The sequence below is a fragment of the Pan paniscus genome, chromosome 2 (genome assembly GCF_029289425.2).
Source record: "Pan paniscus chromosome 2, NHGRI_mPanPan1-v2.0_pri, whole genome shotgun sequence".
NCBI classification, from domain to species: domain Eukaryota; kingdom Metazoa; phylum Chordata; class Mammalia; order Primates; family Hominidae; genus Pan; species Pan paniscus.
In genome coordinates, this window is record NC_085926.1 from 114344980 (window position 1) to 114369719 (window position 24740).

The 24740-nt window shown below is 34.9% G+C and overlaps 1 protein-coding gene across 2 annotated transcripts in view; it reads right to left on the reverse strand.

Annotated features, from left to right (window-relative positions):
* LSAMP (limbic system associated membrane protein) overlaps nucleotides 1-24740 on the reverse strand; it is a 630015-nt gene that overhangs the window by 538724 nt on the left and 66551 nt on the right. The window lies entirely within an intron of this gene.

Genomic DNA, 24740 nt, shown 5'->3' on the forward strand with positions numbered 1-24740 from the left:
TCTCTTTCTTGTACTAGCTAGTTCAGTCACTGTCTCTCTCTCCCCCAACCCACCCCATTTTCTTTTAAAATATTTAGATATATTTGTTTTCATGGAATTCAAGAATTTCTATTTTAGAATAACTATGAGGCAGAAATTGTAGGTAACGTGACAGTAAAATAAAAGGGTAAGCACAGGAAAAACCAAGAGGACGGGACCATGGCTCATGGTGTATCCACACTAGAACTCACGAAGCCCACAGCCAACTTCAGCTCATCTTTTGCTTTTATTTATATGCTTATCAATCAGAAATAGAAATATTATATTTTAAAATGAAAGAATATGGCGTGGTAGAAAAATATCGAATGAGAAAAGGGAAGAGGGACAAGGAAAGACAGATATAAAAAGAGAATGAGATGAAAAATACTACTGCCCATCACTTAGCCAGTATTTTTTTACAAGCAGATTTTGAAGCATCAATGTGGGAAAAATAAAAAATCAAAATCTGGGGTATGTAGAGTGACTATACATCTCTGCTTTCCAGGAAAGGTCTCGGTGTATATCTGGTACTCCAGCATAATTATCGGTAGCAATCCTTCCACTCTTGAAATTTCACAGTTTGAACCATCAACTATACAGTCACCCTAAGGATAGAAATTATTCACGATAGGTTGGCAATTTTACAATTGAATAAATTTGGTCTCATTTCTCATTCACGACCTGTTGTTTATAATATAGACCCCTTTGCTAAGGGATCATACTCTCTTCATGCCTTGGTACAATGAATTTGATCCAGGTCAGAATAAACTCAGCTGTAATTGCATTCTTGAAAACCTCTCATATGGCAGACTAAGTGAATAAGGAACCCATACCAAAACAACAGCCCAAGTGTATTTGGCATTCTGATTTCACTGTCATGCATTTACCTTCCTTTTTCTTTAATAAAGCACCTGACATTCAAGGTTTGTTTCATCCTGTCCTATGAGAAGGAAGGGGAAGTGGTGGTTAGAAACAGCCTCATTGCTAGGAATAGGCATTTTTTAAATCCCTGTAACCTTAATAGTAATTTAGAGGCCATGACTGTGTAATTACCAGAAATTAGCCTTCATTTCCATTTCACCGAAAACATTTGTGACAGACATTTTTTACCTGTAAAGCAATATATACAAACTCGTATTAATTCCCAACCACAGAATTAATCCTCACTAGAAGCTGCATTCAAAACATCTTTTCTTTTAACCTATCACTTCTGCAAAAATTTAACACATCATAAAATGAGATGATAATATCAAAAATCTCCTGAAGAGGATAAAGGGAAACAAATACTTTTATTTATTATTGGTGACACTCTTATTTATAGTTGGTGACAAAATTAATATTCGGAAATTACCTGGCCAAAGCTATTACTTTTAAAGTATGTATTATCTTTGACAAGCCAATCCTACTTTTGTAATCTGTATAATTTTTAGGAAAGCAGTCTCTTGGTTCAGACTGATGGAATTTCAATCTTGGCTTAGCTTCTCGGCAGACCTGTGACACTGGGCAAGTTACTTACGCTCCCAGTGCCTTGTTTCCCTCAGTTGTATTCCACTGAATGTGGATAATATCTATATCTAATGAATAGGACTATTGGGAAAATTAAATGAGTTAGTGGATTTAAAGTGTTTGGAAAAGTTCTGCACTAAAAGCAATCAATAACAGCTATTATTATTATGCTTTAGAAATAAAAGCACCAGCACATAAGGATAATACTGAAAGTGTATTATATTGTTTCTCAATTTAAAAAATGAAAACAACTGGCTATCCATCAATATTAGAATAATTAAGTATGATGTAAAGTCCATACTGTGGAATATTATGTATCTCAAAATTTAAAAAATATACTAGATATGTGTCTATTCTTCTTGCTGGATTTTTTTAGTATGAGAAGCAAACTGTATAGTTATTTACTTAGTATCATCATACTTTAAATTAAAAAAAAAACAGAATAATGACCCCCCCAAAAAAAACTACACACACACACACACACTCTCTCTCTCTCTCTCACACACACACACACACACACACACACACTCACATATTCCTTCATAATTTTTTAGCATTTACTGTGAGGCACTGTTGTAGCATTGGGTTGCAGCAGTAAACAAAACAGACACAAATATTGACCCTCACAAAATATATTCTAAGGTGTGAGGACTCTCTCACACACAAATAAATGAATAAATAAAATATATATTATATCTGGTGCTAAGTGTTATAGGAAAAAAATAAAGCAATGTAGTCACACGCCTGGGATTTCCAATGAGGCAACGATGGTTAAGGGGATACTAACTTCACACAGGGTGGTGAAGAAAAGTCTCTCTGGGGAAATAAAAAAAGGAGACGTTTGGGCAGAATCCTGAAAGATATGAAGAGGTGAAGTATATTTACATGTTTTCTGAACATGTGCATATGTTTGTATATTTTGTGTGAATATGGAAGGAAAATATATGAGAATATACCAAGTTGTTGAATGTATTACATTTAATTACTTCAGGGAGGCTACATGTTGGGGATGTAAAGCTGGAAGAGGTTTTAAGTGTCTTCTTTACACATTTTTATTTGTACATATGTTACTTTGGATTTTAAAATAATTGATTAAGAGGATTAGAGCTAATAAATAAAAGAGTACGTGGAGGATGGAAATGAGCCCACGAATCAGAAGAATTAATTTCCAGTCACAGCACATAGCAGGTGCTAAATAAATGCCAGTCTAAGTAAAATTTGACTGTATTCTTTCATCATTTAAGTATTCTGCAGATAAGGGCATCTGAGCCCTGCAGAGGTACAACTATTGGTTAAGGACACACAAATACTAATTGCTGACACTATGTACCCCATATGACTGTCCTCCTTTATCTGTGGTTTCACTTTCCATGATTTCTGTTACTCTCAGCTGCAGTTCGAAAATATTAAATGGAAAATTCTAGGAATAAGCAATTCATAAGTTTCAAATTGCACTGCATTCTGAGTATGGTGATGAAATCTCAGATCAATCTTGTTCTGTCCTGCCTGAGACATAAATTATCCCTTTGTCCTGCTCATCCCTGCATTAGTCACTTAGTAGCCATCTCGGTTATCAGATCAACTACCATGGTATCACAGTGCTTATGTCAAGGAACCTTTTTTTTTTTTTACTTAATAATGGCCCCAAAGCACATAAGTAGTGATGCTAGCAATTTGAACATGCCGAAGAGAAGCCATAAAGTGTTTCCTTAACATGAAAAGGTGAAAGTTCTTTACTTAATAAGAGAAGAAAAAAATTGTATGCTGAGGTTGCTAAGGTCTATGGTAAGAACAAATCTTCTATCCATGATCTTGTGAAGAAGGATAAAAGAAATCCGTGCTGGTTTTGCTGTCACTTTAAACTGTGAAAGTTATGAAGTGCCACAGTGCATGATAAGTGCTTGGTTAAGATGGAGAAGGCACTAAATTTGTGGATTTGGTATATCCATGGTTTCAGGCATCACTGAGGGTCTTGAAACATTTCTTCCACAGAGAAGGAGGGATGACTATACCCATTTTTGCCAGGGGATTTGCCTTTATAACATCCTCGGTACTTTTTGTAAAGAAACCTCTTTTTTCTCAGCCCTGAAAGTTTCAATAAACTGCCTGAGAGTTTATTGAAAGAGTTTGCATAACGGAGGAAGGATTCAAAAGTTTGGATTTGGGGGAGTAGAATTGAAGAAAGAGCTGCATTGCTGAGAGTGAAGGCAGTGCACCTGCTGTGTCCTACATACAATATCATTGATTAGTTTAAATTTCTCTTTGTTTATTTCCCACACCCTACCTTCCAATGGAGATGCCATTAAACAGGAAAATGATCAAAAGCTAGACATGTGAAGGGAGAAGATACAGAATGAGGACACCTCAGCAGCATTAGTCTCTGAGTAATGGAGAAGTAGCTTTGGAATCTGACAGGGGAATGGCAGGAGAGTTCACCATGGGTATGTTGGAAAGGGATTCTGAAGAATTTTCCAGAGTCAGCAGCATATTCACATATGTACCCATACATTCTGAGCTCTCACATTATGTGTAATTATATTCCTTGTCAACTCAATACAGTAAGAGTTCATCAGCCTGGACTAAACAGACTCTTCCCAATAATTATAAGAATACTCCACTGGAAACTACAGAATGGATGGTGGTGATGAACTAATTAAATGAATAGAAGCATAGCCCCTAGAAACTGTTGTCTGTTTATCTGGAATGCAGCTGAAATGTGAAAGATTCTTTTGCTATCCAGTATCATTCCCTTCAAACTAGCTGGCTCACACGTAATGTGAATAAATACATTTGGAAGTCTGGAAATCTTCAACGAAGTTCAAGGAAATATTCAACTAGAAACCAAACAAAAGTATATCTCATTGCTTCTCAGGGACAAATATCAACTAACTCCTTATTTCAATGTATTAATATCCCCAACATGTGGATATATATCATCCTCTTTCAGTGAACAAAGTGTGTAAAATAGCACTTAGAATGTCAGAGGAAAGTTTAGTTAACCCTTCAAATATTGTGTCATGCTTCTTCATCAGCTCCACAGTTTGGTTAAAAGGTTCACTGCTTCACGGTATGTACAGGCAGTGGAAGGAGACACCAACTCTAGGTGTTTAAGCAGAAAGTTCCACTTCTTATAAAATTATTCCATGACTTCTCTGACGTTTCCACCACTAGGGTAGTCAACACAAAGGGATTCTTTAAAATCCACACATCACTCCACGAATACCTGATCATCATTGATGTGGAATTAGTTTATCATGGCAGCTAGCGGAGAGCAAAGTTCTAAAGTACATACTAGGAAAGAGTTGGGTTGAGGAAAAAGACAATGAGATAGATTCAGAGCATGGGATCTTGCCATTCAACCCTAACTTACATGAGCCCTAAGGGACCTCATATGGTCAATAGTGCAAAGAGAAACTGAAGGCAGCAAGAGAAGTCACAAGTAGAGACAGAAGAACTGAGGAAAAGCAAGCCGACCTCGTTTACTTTATACTGTCAGCTAGGGACAAAACTGAGTCTAATGATGGGTCATTAAATAAATCTCCTTTGAAGTTTTGTGCTCTAATGTGGAAATAGTCTCTGTTAGATACACAGTAATAGTTCTTTTACCTAGTCTCTCCAGAGAATGTGATGTACCTCAAAGTAAAACATTCAAATAACTGAAAGTTATCTCATTAATCTTAAAAAACATGCTTTTGTTTAAAGTTTTTCTTGTAACTAATTATAAAATATATCAATCACTTTCTTTAATTCATATGTATTTCACTTCAACAAGCACTTGCTGCATTGTATAATAATGACTTTTTTGGGGTGTCTTGCATATTTATATAGGGTTATTTGCCTCAATGTGAAAAGGTTCAAACACTTGTCCAAAGTTTATAGCTGTATAGTTTGTTCCCTGTGTCATTGGTTGTCTGAACAAAGAGATGTTTGCTTCTTTTTCTAAAATGTAGAATTTCATACCTAACTTCGTTAAGATTCTAAATACAGGTCAGCTTCCTCTACAACTCATTCAGCTGGGCTCTGTACCCTTAGAGTTTTCTCATTTGTTCTTGTGTTCAAAGACATGTTCTGGGTGGAAGTGATTAGCTAGAATCTGACCTCTGGATAATCAGGGTGGTATGCTTAAACAAAAACATTAGGTTCATGAGACAGAGATACAGCTGCAGGCAAACCAAGAGGAAATGAGGGTTAATAATACTGCATGCCTAGAAATATGATGAAGTTATAAAAAGGGTTAGGTGACCTAACTGGGAAAATTTAGACAAAGATAAATTTTATTCGTCTACTCTTTTAGTGAATTACTCAAAATGATCAATTAACTCTGGCTAGTTCTGCACAAGAGTTATAGTTGGAACCATATAATTATAGTACTTGATAATATTTAATTTAGAACTTTATTATAAACTGCCTTGGTATTGTTATTTAATTACTTCATACGCAAAAGTTATATTTTTTAAAAGGACCATACACTTCTTGAAGACAGAGATCCTGTCTTCCCACCTAATTTGGGTTCCTCTACATCCTCCTACCCAGATAATCCAGTACGTGCAGAGTACACTCCATAATTCTGTACCGAATTGAAATGTTATATATGAATCTTCAAAATTAGGATAGTACAAACCTCTTTCCAGAACTATCTAGACCAGTGACAATACAAAAAATGGTGAGAAGAGGCAAAGAGTATAGGGATATTATATAATAAAATCAAACAATTCATTTTCCATCCCATATTTTAATATAATGAAATGCATTGATTTTATAATTTCCACTGAAAGTTTACATATATGAGCACATTGACACAAACACTGGACTATAAATTATTAACCTACTTCAGGAAATAGTCGTTTGTATGTGTTAACTTAATGATTCAATTAAAATAAAGTTCATAAAAATCATTGTAGGAGAGCTTCTAAGATTTCCCAATTGCCTTTCCATTCAATGGTTTTGTAAAAAATTTTATTCTGAACTTGACAGCTATGAGCATTACTAATAGAGTTTGACTGAAGACAGTATTATCAGGATCTGCTAAAACCCTTCCCACATTTTCCTTTTCACCCTTGAAGCTGGAGTCACTTAATGCCAACATGAACTTTTAATTCTGATCAGGGGATATTTAAAAAGCTGTTAGCTAATAGAATAGTTGGTCTTGCTTAACCCTCATACCCAGATCTGACTTTAACTGATTGTCCTGTCTTTTCCAGTGTTCCAGCCATATACCCTCGGTTCTTTCCAAGACATCGCTGAATCAAAATCCAAAGCAGGTATTCCCAAGGTCAGACACTTCTATGCAAACTCCACACCTTATTGATGCTACCTGCCTCTTCATGTGTACTGCTATTTATAACCACCTTGTTACAAACACCTTAGTTCAGGCCTAGTCATTTCAGCCTTCACTGTCTCTACTGCTATTGGAGACATGGCTCTGGCAATTACCAAAACATTGTTGTGAGTTAGTCTTTGTTGAATTTGCAGAATCATAGTCCCAGTGGCTTTCCCTTGGCAATGAAGAAGCTTAAATATTTCCTCATAGCTAGAATCACACAATTATAAAATTTTACAGCTCACAGAGATGAAGGAGATCCTTCAAGTTTAAAGCTGACTTGGGCATTGCACGCAAATGCAATGTTTTATGGTAGGTTGCCTTACAGTCTGCCAGAGGAAAGACTAAACATATATCTACTACCTATGCATTCTCTAAAGGAAGTAATAGGACCAGGATAGACACTGGGGCATCATCAATGGTTTTGTACTTCCAGAGGGAAATACAGATAAAGTAATCAAAGACTTTAAAACTACATAAAAAGCTCTCTCTCTCTCTCTCTCTCTGGGTGTATATGTGTGTGTGTGTGTGTGTGTGTGTGTGTGTGTGTGTGTGTGCGCGCGCATGTGTGTTATATTTTCTTGAGGAAGAGGGAATTTAGAAGACTGAGATGAACACAACACGTATATCAAATGGCATGACTGATTCTCCAACATTCCATTATAGATGCTGTTTGTTTATTACATAATAATACATAACTGGCTTTGACAGTGATTCAAATAAGTAGCTCATTGTATTAGCTATTGATTCTATAAAATAAAATCCATGACATGACATTAACTTGTTCTTTACCATATATATATTTGTTTTTCACATTTATATGTGCATAAATATTCTGAGTTTTAAGATTTGAGTAATATCTGCAGTAAGGAAAAAACAGCAAGCCAATTTATACAGTCTGCTTCACATTTTCAAGATAATTCTTTTCTTAAAAAAATAAGCATGCCTGCTGATTGGGAATTACTGTATAAAAATGTCTCATTTATTTGACAAAAGTGCAAAGAACATACATTGGGAAAAAGACAATCTCTTCAATAAATGGTCCTGAGAAAACTGGATATCCATATATAGAAGAATGAGACTTGACACCTGTCTCTCACCATATACAAAAATCAAAATCAGATGGGTTAAAGATTTAAATGTGAGACCTGAAACTATGAAATTACTAAAGAAAACATTGGATAAACTCTCCACAACATTGGCTTGGGCAAAAATTTCTTGAGTAATACTCCAAAAGCACAGGCAACTAAAGCAAAAATAGGCAAATGGATCACATCAAGTGCAAAGGCTTCTGCATAGCAAAGGAAACAATCCACAAAATGAAGAGAAAACCCACAGAATGGAAGAAAATATTTGCGAACTATCCATCTGATAAGGGATTATAACCAGAATATACAAGGAGCTCAAATAACTCTACAGGAAAAAATCTAATAATAATGGGCAAAAGATCTGAATGGACATTTCCCAAAGAAAACATACAAATGGCAGACAAGTATATAAAAAGGTGTTCAACATCGTTAATCATAAGGAAAAATGCAAATCAAAACTACAATGAGATATCATTTCATTCCAGTTAAAATGGCTTTTATCCAAAACACAGGCAATAGCAAATTCTGGCAAGGATATGGAGAAAGGGGAGCCATGATAGACTATTGGTAAGAATGTAAATTAGTACAGCCACTATGGAGAATAGTTCGGAGGTTCCTCAAAAAACTAAAAATAGAATTACCATATGATCAAGCAATCCCACTGTTAGCTATATACCCAAAACAAAGGAAATCAGTGTTTCATAGAAGAGATAACTGCATTTCAATGTTTATTACAGCGCTATTCACAATAGTCAAGATTTGCAAGCAATCTAAGTGTCCATCAACAGACAAGTAGATAAAGAAGATGTACATATTATATACAATGGAGTACTATGCAGCCATAAAAAAGAAATCCTGTCTCTGTAACAACATGGATGGAACTGAAAGACATTATGTTAAGTGAAGTAAGCCAGGCACAGAAAGAAAAACTTCACATGTTCTCACTCATTTGTGGGAATTAAAAATTAAAACAATTGAACTCATGGAGATAGAGAATAGAATGATGGTTACCAGAGGTTTGGAAGAATGGAGGTGGTGGGAGTGGGCGGTGGGAAATGGGGATGGCTAATAGGTACAAAATATAGTTATATACAATGAATAAGACCTAGTATTTGATAGCACAACAGGGTAACTAGTTAGCAGTAATCTGTTGTACATTTTAGAATAACTGAGAGAGTACAATTGGAATGTTTGTAACACAAAGAAATGATGAATGCTTAAGGTGATAGAAAACACATTTTTCTCTGTTGTGATTAGTAACATCATATGCCTGTAAAAAATATCTAATATACCCCATTAATATATACACCTACTATGTATCCATAATCATTTTTTAATTAAAAAGAAATCTCACTTAAAATTATTTTTCTATAGGAAGTCAGTTTCTTTCTTTTTTTTGTTTTTTGAGACGGAGTCTCGCTCTGTGGCCCAGGCTGGAGTGCAGTGGCGCCATCTCGGCTCACTGCAAGCTCCGCCTCCTGGGTTCACGCCATTCTCCTGCCTCAGCCTCCCGAGTAGCTGGGACTACAGGCGCCCGCCACCACGCCTGGCTAATTTTTTGTATTTTTAGTAGAGACGGGGTTTCACCGTGTTAGCCAGGATGGTCTCGATCTCCTGACCTCGTGATCCACCCGCCTCGGCCTCCCAAAGTGCTGGGATTACAAGCGTGAGCCATCGCGCCCGTCTAGGAAGTCAGTTGCTTATGATAATAGACCTAATCAACACTTAGGTCCTTATTTTACCTTATAGCAAGATCATTAAATTGCCAAACAAGATTACCAGGTACGACTACCCCAGTATTACTTTTTAGAGTCAATGTGAAAAAACTATAATTTTATAATGAGTGAAAACCAGAATTCACTCATTTAATTAATATCTATGTAATTAAATGAAAACACTGTTTTATTAAAAAGTAACTATTTCTAACATTTGCCCTGAAAAGTAAATGATCAGAATTTTCTTTGAGAAATAGGAATCTTTTGTGAAATTGTTGAAGACTCCCAAAGTCTCCTCAAGTTTAAAAAAGGCAATGCAGAATCTTGCTGAGGTTATTCCAAAGCATGTACAGATGACATCTGTAGGTTTAAACGCTAATTAAATAATATAATTTAAAACCTCGCACATGGTAACTAAATTATTCCCAGAATACTAGGTATAGAGGATTGCAAAATATTATCTACCCAGTACATTTTAAGACAATAAAAAAAGTTCAAATACAGAGTACACTCCTCAAAGAGATGATCTAACATGCAAATTGAAAAGTTTATTTTTAGACACATTTTATATATATGCTGCATAGGTTTTAGGTAAGGTTTACAACCATTGAGCCCAATTATCTTGTTCCAAAGCTAATATAAGTAAATAATAAATAAACCCTAAAAGGAAGAGTCTAAAAAGAATTTACATCAGTTCACTCTTCATTGAAAGCAACAGAAAATCTTCCCTGGGGCTTACATAAGGAAAACAATAAAACTGACTTGTTTTCGCAAACAAAGTAAAACACAGAATTAAAAAAAAAAAAAAAAAAAGAGGTTGAACACCTAGGTCTTAGGAAAGTAAAACACCAGGAAACTTTAGGAAACTTGGAGGCAGAAACTCATGAAGAATCTCTTTGGGTTTCCTCCTTATGATACATGAGTTCAAATTACTTTCTATCCTTGCATGAGAGTGCTTCGTATTCAAACTGCTGGGAAAGTATTGTTTAGTCTAATCGCCTTAATCTAGATAGAGAATGCTTCATGGTTGACAGGCAGAATGTCACCAGGTAGAACAAAGCAGTGTCTGTTCCCCAAAGAAAAAAGCTAATTGCTTTTACTGGAAGGAGGGAAAAGAATTCCAGCAGGCCAAAAACACCAGAGCCCTCTTAGAAAGGCAACACAAGAATTTATTCTTCATTTTTTCCTCAATGGAGGTGTTTGCTGGACTTCAGTAGTGAGTAATATAGTAATATACAGTATATAGTAATATAGTTTGAGGATATATGGATATAGGGGAGTTGCTGGATGACAATAGTCTAGATGCCTTGGGAACACTGCATCTGAGGTTAGTGACCTCAGATGCGAATGCATACAAAAAGGAATGACCTAGAAGCATAAACCCCTCCCCACACTTGGACGGAAGAAAAGCTTTGTTATGCAAAGTTACATCTGATAGCAATTTTTTAAAACAGTGAAAATCTGTTAAATATACTCATTACTAGAGTTTAATAATAAAATCCACCGATCGAAATGCTTTTTTCACTTTAATATGACTGATTTACTAGATGAAAGACATTCTATCTCTTTATGCATACTTGTTTCTACACAGAAATGCTGACTGAATCATTTGTACCATAAAGTACAAAAATGTGAGTCATTCAAATATCATATCTTAATGAAAGATACTACTGGTTTTAATAACATTTTTAAAATGGTAATATGTACAAATAGAAAGCTAAAAATTGTTAATAGAACAAACATGTATTTGGTAATTATTCTCCATCAAAAAGTGTTTTTGTAATAATATAGAGTACAAAGAAATAGTTATTTGCAGTTATAAACTTTGGATTGCATTTAAATGTGGGCCTATTTGCCTTTGATATCTTCACCACGTATAAAATCTGTGGGTTATTTTTGTCATACTAAACTACACTAAACCTAGTTTCTACGAAAGAAAAGTTTTCTTGATTTGACCTTTCTATATGTGGTTACTATAAAATATTATGTTTAAAATTATTTATTAAACTTATTGAGAACAGAGTTTATGATACATACTACTTTTTGGTTGAGTCTTTTCTAAGATAAAATACATTTGTACTATGTGTATCATATATTTTTAATTAATTAATCAGTCCATCAATCAATAAGGAAATATTTTCCCTTGAGTTAGCAGGTAGTGAAAAAATATAAGTTTTGTATGTGATACCAACTCAAAAAGTGTTCAAATAAGATCAAGATGCTGAAACTTTTCAAATGGTGATGATAAAAAAATGCATAGGCTTGGCCTCTCTCCAACAAAGCAGTATGGAATCATATCCAGACCAACCATAGACATCTTGGTAAAACCGACTGGATGTCAGAAGCGTAGCTGGTTCCAATGTGTAAATGTTGCATAGCCTATGCATTAAGTAGCTTTTTAGGAAACTTGACTCATATTACCCTGGACAACAACCTGCAGTTTAATTGGAGTAAACTTTTTATTTTTATTTTATTTTTAAGTTCAGGGGTACATGTGCAGGTTGTACAGGTTTGTAACATAGGTAAGCATGTGCCATGGTGGTAAACATATGTCATGGTGGTTTGCTACACAGATCTTTGACAAACCTGTCAAAAATAAGCAATGGAGAAAGGAGTCTGTATTTAATAAATGGTGCAAATAGAACTGCACCATTTTCTAGCCATATGCAGAAAATTGAAACTGGGCCCCTTCCTTATACCATATTCAAAAATAACTCAAGATGGATTAAAGACTAAAATGTGAAACTCAAAACTATAAAAATCCTATAAGAAAATCTACGCAATACCAGTCAAGACATAGGCACAGGCAAACGTTTCATGATGAAGATGCCAAAAGCAATTGCAACAAAAGCAAAAATTGACAAATGGGATCTAATTAAAGAATTTCTGCACAGCAAAAGAAACTATCATCAGAATGAACAAATAACCTACAGAATGAGAGAAAATTTTTGCAATCTATCCATCTCACAAAAGTCTAATATCCAGAGTCTATAAGGAACTTAAACAAACTTACAAGAAAAAAAAATCTCATTCAAAAGTGGGCAAATAACATAAACAGACACTTCTCAAAAGAAAACATACATGTGGCCAACAAACATAGGAAGTAACTTTTTGTTTCCCTACCAAACTGAGCAAGGAGAGACTGGATTGCCTACAGCCAATATATGAATCAACATGTGACTTCTGTCAAAAAGCACCTCTTTTTTAAGACTAATCAACTTTTCATGAAAATGAAGGCCAAGATTGATAGGCAATGAGAATCAGTGTATTTTTTCCAAGCATAGGTATAGTCTTTTGACACTGATTACTTTTAATGGCCATCCATTCTTAGTGGTTCTTTGTGCCACTCAGGGTCACTCAGGGTCCTCCCCATAGATATATTTACATAAATGAATAAAAGGTCTCAGTGAGCATGGAGGAAAGCATCTAAGGATTAAAGAAGTCCTGGCATGTGGTCCCCAAGAAGGTATGGAGGAAGTGCCTCAGAAGTAATGCATTTTTATTCATTTATTTAGTAGCTGGTTTGTACTAGGGGCTGGGAATTCACAAATGATTGTTAAACTCTGTGCTCTTAAGGGTCGTCATCCTCTCTGCTTTACTACAATAAAAGTGGTCAGGATTAAGGAATGATGCTACGTACAAAAGCGAAGGCCTATTGATTTGGACATTTTATAATATTTTCTCAGTCTTCCTTATCAATGACACACATTCCCTCCCATCCCACATTATCTTCCTGAGCCACTGCATTGCCTAGCCCTTCACAAAATATGGGTGGTAGGGAAGGGTGGATTTATGTGATTTGCCAGACTTTAGGAGTAAGACAGCTGGGATATCTAAAACCTGTAACAATTACTTGTATTATTTCTATGCCTTACCCAAAAACTTCTAATTGGCATGTTAGACTTGACCAAACAGATTAACAAACCATTCAATAACGATTGATCAGATTAATGCTAAGATAATTGGATTGTTTCATTAGAAGGGTCATAGGAATAGAGAGAGACCAATAAGATCCTATGTTTCTTGAATATGAGGCAATACATGAAAGAAATTACACCCAGCAGCATCTTCAAATTAGTATCAGTGTTCTATTGCTGAAACGAAGTCATAAAATATGTATATGCTAAATACTTAGTGAAAGGTAAAAAGAGAAATCAGGAAGTCATCCACTACTAAGGCAGTAGAATATAAATAAATCCCACTTGAATCACAAGTTTCTGTATCCCTTTTATTTCTTTTATAACTTATCAGATGTACCTCTCTCACCACCTGTGTTTCTCTACCTCTAAACAGGTAGAGAATGTTGCTTTCTTTTCTTTACATTTATTTTCTTCCTTTTTTTTTTTTTCTTTTTTTTTTTGTCGTTTTTTGAGACAGAGCTTAGCTCTTGTTGCCCAGGCTGGAGTGCAGTGGTGCAATCTCAGCTCACTGCAACATCTGCCTCTCAGGTTCAAGCAATTCTCCTGCCTCAGGCTCCCGAGTAGCTGGGATTACAGGCATCATCTGCCACCACACCCAGCTAGTTTTTTGTATTTTTAGTAGGCACGGGGTTTCACCATATTGGCCAGGCTGGTCTCGAACTCCTGACCTCAGGTAATCCACCTGCCTCAGCCTCCCAAAGTGCTGGGATTACAGGCTAGAGCCACCATGCCTGGCCAGTTTTTCTTCCTTTTTTTAAAGAAAAACAAACGAACAAAAAAAAAAACTTTACAAGAAATCCACTGCTTACTAACAGGAGCAATGACACAACTGCTTCTCTTGTATTTGCCTCTGCACACATTCCTTTCAGGTGGAATGACTGTGGCTCTGTGCCATCTCGAAATCTACTGGTCTCTAAGCACAAACGAACATTCTCTTAAACTAATGAAATGAGTGGCAGGCAGGTAAGTGGAAGCAAAATTGCTTGTGGTAAATGTGGGTGGCGGAAAATATTAGCTGCTTGATAGGTTTTTAAAAATGCTGTAATAATATTTTTCATGTAATTAATAGCGTGTGCAGAGCACCAGCAAAGGCTCAGAGGGATGCCCACAGAGTTCCACCGCAACCGTGCACAGAGGAGGAGGAGAATGCTCCTTACAGGTGAAAACTAGGCTAATACACAATGATTGAAGACTAAAGGTAACCTTGCACTCATAACTCCAAAAGACGCATTTGCCACAAGTCAGGCAGGAGTTATGTTTACTCTGCTGTAAGCCCCCAAAACCACTTTTGTTAATATTTATGTAGCTCACCTGTATCTCTGAAGATACATTGTTTTTTTTTAAGTACAGAAAGAGTGAGTGGGAAGTTATTAATATCCATTGCTGACAGTGATTGTCAAGATTCTTAAAAAAGTAAAGGATCAATTGAAAAGAAAATAATGTTAGATTTATATAGTAAAATATTCACAAAGCTGCATGAAGAGTCTTTGGTTGGAGAAGCCTTGCTCTGAATCTACTTCGTAAGCCTCCTCTTAAAAATGACTGGTTTCAACAAGCTGTTTCAGTCAAATAGGCCAGTTAACTCCCAAATTCAAAGGAAAAAACAATATCTACAATCATGCTGGTCTGTTTGATGGGATTCACCAGCTATAAGTGTAAGATAAAAGAATAATTAGTGACCAAATGTTGTAATAAGATATAATAGAGATCATATGTCATATAACAAAAAATTCATCTAGGGTTGTTTCTAAGTCTTCCCTTTTTAAACTTTTAGAAAACAAGCAGCATTTTAAAAGATGGAATATAAAATTCATGGCTAAGAAGTTAGAATTTTACTTCACTGGAAAAGAAAGTTTATTTTCGGTAAATAGAAATGAGATTAACAAACATTCTAGAATGGGTATGAGGTAATTTGTATTATTTGAAGTACATAGGTAGATTTTAAGGACAATTCAAGAACAAAGCTTAAGACCTAATGTGTAGAAATTATAGAAGAAATAATTGTATTATGTTTATTGAAGGAAATTCACAGCTTTTCCATAAAGAAGAAAGCAAGAAAAAAAAAAAGAAAGAGAAGATTGATCCTGTGATATGAAGCCTTCAGCTAGGGGTTGTAAGGAATACAACAGTAAAGAAGACAGAGCTTCTGCCTACAAAGACCTTACAACCTACTGGTTGAGGCAGACAGATGCAGCAAACAGTTTTAATAGAAGGCTGAATGTGATACACATTGAGCAGTCAAGGGAAAAAATGTTATTTACAACACGGGCTGCAGTTTGAGCCACAATGATAGAAGTATTCATTCCAAGGAGAGCATTGCTCTTACCTTCCAGAAAATATTTTTATGTAACTCTTCTGGCTGTGTCTCTTCTTCCCACTCTGGCAGGTCTATCAAAGAGAAGAGAGACCAAGAGATATAAAGTATAGAAATATGGGCTTGCCGTCTAGCCACTCTAGAATGAATAAGTTTAGAGGAGGGCACAGAGATTTAAAGAAAAGGAGGAAGAGGAGGGTCACCGGAGAAACAGGAAGTTACTAAAATTAGAGGTGTTAGTGAAAATAGAATGTTATTGACTGGAATTACGTCTCTCCCAAAAAATCCATACATTAACATCTCAACTCCCTCCCCTCCCAAACCTCCCCCAGCTCAGAATATAAATAACCATACATGGAGCTAAGTTCTTTAATGAAGTAATTAAGTTAAATGAGGCCTTTAATGTGGGCCCCTAATCCAACATGACTGCTGTCTTTATAAGAATGAGAAGAGCCACCCGTGGGGCACATTCACAGAGAAACGGTCACATGATGAGGCAGCAAGAAGGCAAAAATTGCGAGCCAACAAGAGAGGCCTCAGAAGAATCCAACCCTGGTGCCACCTTCATTTTAAACTTCCAACAACCCCAGAACTGTGGAAAAAAATTCTATTGTTTGTCTGTGGTATTTTGTTATGGCAACCCTAGCAAACTAATACAATGCGCAAACTAATACATTAAACAGAATATTAAAACGAACAAAACATACTGTTATTTATTTTTAGTATGTGCTATAGTCTATATCTATTTATTATCATTAAGCTTTTAAAAATTCTATGCACACAACAATTTTGTAGTTATAGTGTTTTGGGGAATAAAAGGGAAAAGATGTTTGAGGGAACATTAAAACAGAAGACATCAGCTGTAAGAAAGGAGTCTATAAATATGTAATTAAGAATTCAACAAGAACAAGAATTTAGTAAAGCTAAGAGAAGAATGGGAGGATTCTAGATAGATGATGGAGAAGGAAGCACCAGAAATCTGTCCCTTTACCAGATAACAGTCGTACTGGCAGAATCTGTCTGCTTAATTATTTTGGAACTCTAGAGTGTACTGAAGGCTTAGAAATTTCCGGGAAAGGCTTGAAGAGTAAATGGTGACTAATTTTGTCCAATCTCATCAATTAGCAGAGTAGTAGCTACACTTCACGCAACCCCCAGTGTCTTGGCAGGCAGTTGTACACGTATTACCTAAGCAGCATGCACACATTTTGTGGGGAGTTGAAGGGAGGGTAAAAATGACCCTGCCATCCAAAATATCAGGGGTCTATGCACTGATCACTGACTGCTGCTTGCAGTCACAGAAGTGCAGACAAAGAGGTGCCATCCGTGGTTGTTGCATGTCCCCCCACGGGTGCAAGCTGAAATAGAGAACAGAAATATAACAGGGAAAATCAACAAAACCAGAAGTTGGTTCTTCAATAAGATCGACAACATTGACAAACTTTAGCTATAGATGGACTAAGAAAAAACAGAGAAAACTAAAATTACTGAAATCTGAAATAGAAGTGAGGACATCGCTACTGATTCAACATAAATAAAAAAGATTATAAGAGAGTACTGAGAAAATTGTATACCAACAAATTGGATATTTCTAGAACCACAAAACCTACCAAAACTATGCCATAAATAAACAGAAAATCTGAATATATCTACAAGCAGTAAAGAGATTGGATCATAAATCAAAAATCTCTTGAAAACACAGCCCAGTAACTGATGGCTTCACTGGTGAATGCTACCAAACATTTAAAGAACACTAATCCTTCTCAAACTTTTCCAAATATTTGAAGAGGAGGGAACAACATTCCCCTTACTTATTCATGAAGCTAGCATTACCCTGATATCAAAGCAGAAAAAGACACTGCAAGAAAAAAACTACAGACTGATATCCCTTATGGACATTGATGCAAATATCCTTAACAAAATACTGTAAAACTAAATTCAGCAGCGTATGAAAGGATTATACACAATTACCACATAGAATTTATTCCTGGAATAAAGGATGGTTTGAAACAAAAATTGATCAATGTAATATACACATTAACAAAATAAAGAGGAAAAAAACACATTATCATCCCAATTTTTGCATTTGTCAGAATTCAACATCCTTTTACAACAAAAACAATCAACATACTAGTAACAGAAGAAAACTACCCCAACGTAAGAAAAGCCATATATGAAAAACCCATGGTGAACATCATAATCAATGGTGAAAGACTGAAAACTTTTCCTCTCAGATCAAGAACAAGGCAAGGGTGTGTGCTTTCATCACTTCTATTCAACATAATACTAAGCTCATCCACAGCAATTAGGCAAGAGAAAGAAATTAAGAGTATCCAAATTGAAATGGAAAAAGTACATTTATCTCTCTTTGGAGATATATGATCTTCTCTATAGAATACTACAAAGATCACACACACACACAAACCTGTTAGAACTAATAGATAATTTCAGCAAAGTAGTACACAAAATCAACACACAAAATCAGTTACATTTCTATACACTAAAAATGAACAATCTGAAAAGAAATTTTTGAAAATAATTCAATTTATGAAAGCATCAAAAACAACAAAATACTTAGGAATAAACTTAATAATAAGAAAGATGTACAATAAAAACTATAAAACATTGATGAAAGAAATTAAAGAAGTTATAAGTAAATGGAAAGACATCCCATGTTTACAGATTGAAAGACAACATTATTAAGATATCAATACTACCCAAAGTGCACTACTAGCTTGATACAATCCCAATCAAAATCCCAATGACATTTTTTGCAGGACTTCAAAACTTACTACATAGCTATAGTAATCAAAACAGTGCAGTAATAGCATAAAGACATATATAGGCCAATGGAATAAAATACAGAGCCCCAAAATAAACCTTTGCCTGTATGATTAAATAATTTTCGACAAGGGTACCAAGACTATTCAATGGGGGAAAGGACAGTATTAACAAATGGTGCTGGGAAAACTGGATGTTGAAATTCAAATGAGCGAAGTTGGACCCTTACCTAACACCATATACAAAAATTAACTGAAAGTGAATAAGGGACCTAAATGTGAGATGTAAAACTGTAAAACTCTTAGAGAAAGACAGGGCAAATCACAACATTTGATGGCAATGATTTCTTGGATATGACACCAAAGGCACAGACAACAAAATAATAGACAAAAAAGGCAAGTTGAACTTTATAAAAGTTTTTACAAATGGCTCTGAAAGACACTATCAACAGAGTAAAAAGGCAATACACAGAATGTTAGAAAATATTTGCAAATACTATCATAAAAAGAATATTCAGAATATTAATTGAATATTGCCCTTATTTAAAAAAATGGGCAAAAGACTTGAATGGACATTTATCTAAAGAAGACACAGAAATTACTAATAAGCACAGGAAAAGATGCTCAACATCACTAATCATTAGGGAAAAGCAAATCAAAACTACAATAGATGCCATCTCACACTCCTTATATAGCTGCTATTAAAAAAAAACAGAATATAACGTGTTGGTGAAGAAGCAAATAAATTAAAACAATTTTGCACAGGTGGTAGGAATGTAAAATGGTACAGATGTTGTGGAATACCAACACCTGTACCATTTTACATTCTTACCACCAGTTTGGTAATTCCTCAAAAAATTGAAAATACACTTACCATATCATCCAGCAATTTCACTTCTAAGTATATTCAAAAAAATTGAAAGCATACTCTAAAAATATATTTGTATACCCACGTTAATAGCATTATTCACAACAGCTAAAACATGGAAGCAACCTAACTGCCCAGTGACAGATAAATAGATAAGCAAAACGTGTTTTTTATATATATGTATATATATATATGCACACACACACATACACAAATATGATTCAAACTTAAAAACAATATTTCTGACATATGCTACAACATGGATGAAACTTGAAGGCATTATGCTAAGTGAAATAAGCCATTATTCCACTTATATGAGGTATATAGAGTACTCATACTCATAAGGACGGAAAGTAGAATGGTGGCTTCTAGGAACTGGAAAGAAGAAGGAATGGGGAGTTATTTTCGAATGGGTATAGAGCTTAGTTTTAGAAGATGAAAGAATTATGGAGATGATAGTAGTGATGGTTGCACAGCAATATAAATGCACTAAATGCCAGCAAACTGTACATTTAAATATGCCTAAGGCAGTAAATTTTGTTATATGCATATTATCATAATTTTTTAAAAATTGGAAAAAAGTTATGAGAAGTACCTAATTTCCCCAACTCTGCCCAGACCTACCAAAATGATGCCCTTGATATGTTTTGGAAATTTTGAAGAAGACTCTGAATGTCTTTGAATATATGGAATTGGAACTGAATAATTTTATTTGTATATTTAAGAAAAAGGGATTCCAGTAGTGTGGGCAAATGGAAGGATCTGGATTCCCACACACCCCAAAGCAATAGTCTATAATCAATATTGAGGTTCATGGAGCTGTTGACTTTAGAGTTAGTTTCTCACATATCAAGGCAATGGAGAACATACTAGCTGAGTCAGCCAACATGATCAAAGACAGTATCTGCAAACCTCTTAAGAATCCCAGAGTCCATTACATAAAGCAAGTGAGAACATTCACATTTTATTATAATGACCTCTTCAGGGTCCTCCATGTAATGTACAGTTCAATGTTCCATCACTAATATCTTATATGAAAGAAAACGCCATCTATATGGTGCTCAAATTATGTGGTGAAAAAGGTCAGCAGTCAAGAGATTGAACTGTGGAATTCATTAACAATCACTTTTTAGAAAACATGATTAATACCTTGCAAGACACTGAAAATTTCTTAATTCTGCTGAGGATAGCAGTGATTCCATAGGCATTTTCAATAAAATCACATTCAGTTGTAATACAAGAAGAAGCTGTTCTTATATTGCATTCAAGAGACTTACTTTTTGCATGGAGACATTTGATTTTCATGAAACACTTTGAGAAAATTGGTAGGCATTTCCCATTCCATAAGAACGATGCCATTTGAAACTTAGTACCTCTCTCCTATGAGTTTTAGTAAGCTTAATAAGTATTATGACAACATTAACTGCATTTTACTAATAATGAATTGAGATACTAAAAGATTGTGGCTGACTCCATGACACCAAGAATGTCAATCATATAGAGATGAAATCCAAAACCTGGTTAATCTGCACTTTACCTACTGGATTTCTGGTTGTGTTTTATTATCTCTGAATTGTACAGAATTTCAATTAAGAAACAAAAAATACAATAGTGAATAATCAGTAAATCTTGTCAGCACTCACTTCTTATTTTTCAAAGCCACTATAACTGTCACTATTTCATTTATTGATGTATTTTTGGTGCCATCCAATCTCTACAATCATCCTACACATTTCTCTACAGGCTATGCAACTGACCCTAGACTCAAGAACTGCAAGATCACAAATTGAGCTCTCCTAGGACCCCAGAACATGAATTGCTACCAACAGAGATTCTGAGAATGAGGAAATGGTGATAAATATACTCCCTAGGTAAATAAACAATGGTTGTCAAGACTTAAGATGTCTTTCTTCCAGGCTGCATAGCTCCTTTAATCTTTCTCCTGCCTTGGGCCCAGGCACAAAAAAGAGTTGATTCCCTTTAATAAATAAGTCGTCTACTTCACAGAGTTCATATCATGAGGAACGAATCAGAAAACATATGTGAAAATTGCTTTGAAGTCATGTTATGATTTTCAAATGCATGCTATTTTGTGTTCTTTGTCTATCATCACTATTATAATCATTATTATATGCTGACTAAGAGAAGAAAGGGTGGCTATTTCAACCACTTTTGGAAGAAAAGGACTGTAAACAGGGTTTCACGCTGAACATTTTTGGCTGCTGTTTGTTGCTGGGAAAGTATTGGAAAAAGAAAACAAACTGTTAATATTAAAAAACAGGCAAACTATTTTTTAAATTTTTTAAGTATATGCATCCATGAAATTTAGAAAATGTATTACTAGTCATATTCGATTAGAGAAAAAGGAATTTAGGAAGTTTTTTAAATTAGTAAAAAATAAAAATAATAAAAAATGAAACCCATAGCCTATCATCTAATGCTAAACACCACTAACATTTAATATTTTCTCCCACAGGGTTTTTTTTATATGCTTGAGTTTGGTTTTATGCTACAAATGTCATAGTATACATAAAATATTGCATCCTTCCTTTTTACTCATTTTTTAACAAAAGTATTTTTGTTGTTTATAGTAACTACAGTGCTCAATGATAGATTTTATTTGTAATATCTATAAGATATTGTATTAACATTTACAGTTGAGGATCATAAAAATCATCCTGAAATTAAATGTTGAAAAGAAACTGAACATAATTGATAAAACTTACTTTGAATAATTCTGGATTTTTATTTTCATCATTCGACTCTCTTTAGTGTTTTTAAGATTAAAATCCATACATACTTTCCACGCATTGAAGTTTCATTTTGTATAAAAACACTTCAAAATGTAGACTTTTATGTAAACTGTACATCATTTATGACAACTTTCTTTGTAGGATTATAACTGTTGTGCATAATTTTACTCTGTATATAATTAACTTCTAATAATTTTTATTTGACTTCATCAATGCACTGCTTGCTAATATTCAGAGGCCTGCTCTATAGTACAGCAGCATGAACTTTTCAGAACTTCAAGATAATTATTCAGAATAATGTCTGCCAACAAATGTTTGGAACACAATCTGTAAGTTGGAGAGGTGCTGCAGTTAGATATTTTGAGTCTTATCAATTCCTTATAAGGAATGCTCTTTGAATTCTGATAAATGCAATAAGGTGAAACAGCTACTGGGTCCATTAATTTTAAACAAGGATGATGAGATAATCTTGCATCTATTTACCTATTTCTCAAATACAAAAACTTTGTGTCTCTTATTTTGGATAAAAAATGTGATGGAAAAGGGATTCCTTCTTATTACAATAACAAAATATTTTACTTTCACAGGCCATACCAATGCTTGACTTCTTTCAAAAGCAGACAAAAACAAACAACAAAACCTCTTATATCAGGGGATTGCAGTGGGATTCAGGTTTATCCTTGAAACCCCACAAACACTTCAAGAAAGCCACAGTTTAATTCTTGCTATTGATGGTTCTTTGGGTTCATCCAAAGGAATAATATTTTTGTACTATTAATCTGTCTGTAAGCATTTTTTTCTTAGTGCAGTTTTTACATTTAACTAACAAGAGTAGTATTTTTTATTTATGTAACTGGATATCTCCAGATTAGGTATTTTTTACTGATGCCAGAAGAGAACTTAAAAGAAGCTGAAGAAGGAAAACACATTTCAAAGACACCCCAGTGGGGATCAATTAGCACCTATAAATGTTTATATAATTCATCACTTACTGCCAAATTAATCTTTTTAAAACAGTTTTTTGTCAAATCAGAATCTTGTTCAATAACTTCTCCACAGATATTAAATAAATCTCAACTCGTAACTCTGTATTTTAAGACAGCCATCAACAAAATTTGTCTTATCTATTTGTACTACTACTAAGACAATTTCAATTAGTTTTTATTGAAATAAAGATACCCTCTCTTTTATTTCCCTCTTTATTCCCTCTTTTCTTCAGTCTACCAGTTCAAATACCATTTTATTTACCACATACACCTCACTATTTTTTTATTCTAATTTTTATTTTAAGTTCTGGGGTACATGTGCAGGATGTGCAGGTTTGTTACAAAGGTAAATGCGTGCCATGGTGGTTTGCTGCACCCATCGACCCATTACCTAGGTATCAAGCCCAGCATGCATTTGCTCTTTTTCCTAATGCTCTCCCTTCCCCAACCCCACCCTTCAACAGGCCCAAGTGTATGTTATTCCCCTCCCTGTGTCCATGTGTTCTCAGTGTTCAGCTCCCACTTATAAGTGAGAACATGTGGTGTTTGGTTTTCTGTTCTTGCCTTAGTTTGCTGAGGTTAATTGGCTTCCAGCTCCATACATGTCCCTGCAAAGGACATAATCTCATTCCTTTTTATGGCAGCATAGTATTCCATAATGTATATGTACCACATTTTCTTTATCCATTCCATCATTGATGGGCATTTGGGTTGATTCCATGTCTTTGCTATTTTGAATAGTGCTTCAATAAACATACACATGCATGTGTCTCTGTAATGGAATGATTTATGTTCCTTTGGATAGATACCTAGTAATTGGATTGCTGGGTTAAATGGTATTTGTGGTTCTAGATCTTTGCAAACTCACTATTTATTGGTCAATAGCCTACAATTTCTTCTAAGTCATGGCCGATTCACTGATTTTGTTTTCATGCTCTTCATGACTTCTAATAATATTGAAATCCCATAGACCCCTTTATATATGTATGTGTGTGTCAATAATACACAAACACACACACAATACTGGGAGTTAGATAAGAAAAACATCATTGTTTCTTTTAACCAATTAGAAGACAGAAATACATACAGTTGGCCTGAAAATAACCAGTTAATTGGGAGACAGAATTAGAGCCAGGATCTCAGTTTAGCACACTCCTCTGATAGTACTATGCCCCAGGCATCAGCATGGCTCTTCCACCTCAGTTTCTAGAAAGCAGAGCCATAGTCTGGCCTCAGTGCTTCAGGGAGCACCTAAACTTTAAAGTGACTTCCTCAAATTTTCTGTTTCCTTCTAGAGCTTAAACCTTGACGAACTGTTTCTCTCCTTCACATTTTTCTCCAAACCTCTACTTTGTGTGGTTTTGACCACATGTTCACAAGAGCACCAAGGCTCATGACAATGGAAACAACCTAGGGTCCTGTGGCCATGCTCAGTTCCAGGTGAATGGTCAAGCTAGTGGATTGTTCCTGGA